General features: G+C 37.9%; 1 long non-coding RNA gene across 3 annotated transcripts; it reads left to right on the top strand.

Moving 5' to 3' along the window:
- Positions 1 to 1,924: 1,924 nt before the first annotated feature.
- Positions 1,925 to 2,565, top strand: LOC120930856. Of its 3 annotated transcripts, none has more exons than XR_005747749.1 (3): positions 1,983 to 2,112; positions 2,256 to 2,395; positions 2,526 to 2,565. It is a non-coding gene; the product is annotated as an uncharacterized LOC120930856 (long non-coding RNA). The 3 variants fall into 3 exon arrangements; XR_005747751.1 differs by lacking the exon at positions 2,526 to 2,565 and adding an exon at positions 2,485 to 2,511; XR_005747750.1 differs by lacking the exon at positions 2,526 to 2,565 and having other exon boundaries at positions 1,925 to 2,112; positions 2,256 to 2,270.
- Positions 2,566 to 3,386: the final 821 nt, after the last annotated feature.

The following is a 3,386-nucleotide window of genomic DNA, read 5'->3' as shown; positions in this document are numbered from 1 at the left end:
TGGTTTACGGAATAAGGATGTCTCAATCATTCCTACAATGATTGAGACATCCTTATTCCGTAAACCATCGGCAGGCAATGCACTTTTGCATGCCTCTAGCTCACATCCGAGATCTCTTATCTCTAATATTCCTTATGGACAATATTTGCGACTACGTCGCAATTGTAGTACTGAATCTAACTTTGAGCATGAGGCAAAGTTATTGCAAACCAGATTCCAAGAGAGAGGATATAGCAAAAAGGGCCTTAAAAAGGCATACCTCAGGGCAAAGCAAAACAAAAGAAGTTCCTTGCTCCATGACCAAAAAACTTCCAAACCCGATCCGGGCATACGATTGATCACACGCTTTTCTGGCCACCACCAGAAGGTGCGTTCCATCCTTCAGAAATATTGGTGTCTTTTACTCAGCGATGAAGCTGTGTCTAGACATTTACAGGACTATCCACAGATTACCTTTAGGAAATCTAGATCGCTGCGGGACCGGCTGGTCCGCAGCCATTTTTCCTTAGGTAACACACGCCTGTGTGGACCCAGGGGCTCTAGACCATGCCACAAATGCCCATTTTGTTGCTACATTCACGCTTCCACCACCGTGAATCTTCCAAATGGACAAATATTGAAACCAACTTTCTCCGTAACATGCCAATCTATTGGCATAGTATATTTGATGCAATGCGAATGTGGGGCTTTTTACGTGGGAAAAACCAAGCGTCCATTTTTTCATAGGATCAGGGACCATGTTACCTTGATTGCTAAGAAAAAGATGGAAACCCCGATAAGCCGCCACTCAGGCATTCACCACCAATTTAACAGTCATAAAATGAAATTCTCTGCCTTGGAATACATCACCCCCGGTGAGAGAGGGGGCGACTATGATAAAATACTGCTCCAAAGGGAGGTAAAGTGGATTTACTCCTTGTCCGCTTTGATTGCTCCAGGGTTAAATGAAGCTTTGAGCTTCAGGCCTTTCTTATAGGGCTGTCTTTCATTTTCACTTCTATTATATCATTATTGTTAAAATTCATAATTCATATATCACATATATATATATGTTTCTGATTTCATAGCAATATTTATCAACATCATTGTATATTGATACTCATATGTATCTTCTATAAAATTTCATTTTATTTTTATTTTTCATCTACTTATTAATTACAATTAATTCCTTTTTCTTCATTTTATTTTTATTTTCATTTTATTTATTTTGTTTTTTGTTTTTCTTTTTATTGAAATCCAAAAATCACTTAGGATTTTTCCAGATGCAATAATCACTGTATGTTTATCATACTGTAACTTCTTATGCAATTATGTATGGATTGTCTCTCCAAATAAAACTTTGTGTTTAATGATTGTTGGATCTGCTTGCTCATGGATCTCATAAAACAGAGTGCTATTTACAAATATTAATTAAGAACACTATATGTCAAAACACCTTGCTTTTTCTACTTTCAAGTAGTAACAATATATCATACTGTTTTATTATTTATATTTATTTTCATTGTATTACTTCTATTCATAATGACGGCACACCAAGGAATGTTTTTCCCTTATGCCTCTGGGCGCAGGATGGATTCAGGAGAGCCATACGGACACGTAGGGAGCTGCAGGGGTTAAGAGGGTTTATCACTCCCCTTTCATTATTGTTTCCCCTCAGGTCCCTTTCTTTTAGACCATTTACGCCAGCACATCCATTCCCAGCTTGAGTTTTGTGTGTTTTTTCAGCGCTGCTGCGCTGTCTATTCCATTTGCCTTCCAGCTATCTTGTACTGGAAACCTTTCCAGCCTCCAAAATGGCGCCGATCGTTTTTGGACCGCCCACAGAGACCTTTTCCTTGGTCTCATGTGTGCTGTCATTACTTTTGGCTACATTGGGATCAGCTGAGCTTGTCAGCTGGGTGGATTATTTTCCTTCTGCTGATGCCCAGGTCATGTGTCTGCACTGGTGGCGCTTTGATTGGTCAATCATCGCCGTGGTGGCAGATTTAAAGCCCAAGCGCTGTGTTAGGCGCTCCAGCTGAGACCAGACCTAATTAATGCAAGGAAAGGCTGCTGTATGCACAGCTATCTAGGTGGCTCTGCCTTTTCATCTTTGGACTTTGTCCTAATCAGGTATTTACCTTACAAGCTTTTTGGCTTTGTGCTTACACACTGTGAGCATTAGGGATTTGTTTGTTCTGTGCATTTTTTGGCACTGAACTATCCCTATTTACTTATAATATACTTTTTTATTTCTCCCCCTTTTTTCTTAACAGAGCGGATGCCGCTTTTTGATCAGGTTATTTGAGGGGCTGTGAGAGTGTCTTCCTTCCCCTTTATCCTCTTTCAATCCATATCTATGGCAAACATTAGACTGTTTCTACTGACAACAGGCATTTTTGCTTACTATTGACAGGTATATATATTACATATATTGTTCATTATAACAAGTTTTTGGAGTGTATATTCTCTTTACCCACTGTTGCATAATACAACTGAGAGTAGTTTGCATATGTGTTTCCACATGTGCTTTCCTGATTTTTCAGATTAATTCTATTAATGGCTTAAAATCCTGCTGTGGTTCTCCTGAACTATTCTGTTTTCCCTGAGGACTCTGGTTCCTTCCTGTATGGTCTGCTGTCTTTTGCTGTTTTACCTTTTTGGTAAGTAAATATTATTGTTTTTACTTTTGGCCCCTGTTTATATGTAGTTGAGATCCTTGAGCATGCATTATCTACAATAACTGATGTATTCATGATCAATATTTTTCTTTTCCCTTTTTTGACATTATTTACCCAAATGTATTGATATATAAATGATTGTTTTCAACAGTCATTTAATTATATGTCTTGTTGTTTTTTCTTTTGATATTTAGCATTGTATGTCTGAAAGCTCCTGAAGAAACTCGTCTGAGTGAAACATGTAGAGCTGACTTAAACAATGCTTCGTCTTGATATCACGTATTTAATCGAGATGTATTTCAAATTTATCGTATTTATGGCATATTAATTATTTGTGTAATAAATTATATTTTCTAATTTTATAATCAAATTTTGTCTGATTATCTATTTGCACCGTTCAAAAGCCCCGGGGTCCTTTTGGTTACCCCCTTTTCCCCCCCCTTCTCATTTTTTCTTATCATTGGGGTGAGGTGCCTGTGACTACTGATACTTGTCCACAAAACGTATTCGTTTGTATGTTATTGATGGATAGAGAGATAAATTGATTCACTTTTGAATCATCGGTTAAGATGGTCCAATTTTTTTGGATTATTTGTTGTATGGCTTTGTGTAAAGCCGTGAAAAGCGTAAGATGATCCTAGTGGTTTCAGGAACAGAGCCTGATGTGGGTTTCTTTTTGTATAGAAGTGCCTGTCTAGAGTGGATGCTGGTTTTATTGTAGGCTTT

This window comes from Rana temporaria, chromosome 3 (genome assembly GCF_905171775.1).
Source record: "Rana temporaria chromosome 3, aRanTem1.1, whole genome shotgun sequence".
NCBI classification, from domain to species: domain Eukaryota; kingdom Metazoa; phylum Chordata; class Amphibia; order Anura; family Ranidae; genus Rana; species Rana temporaria.
Note: the sequence above shows the minus strand (reverse complement) of the source record. Positions and strands in the feature narration are given on the sequence as shown.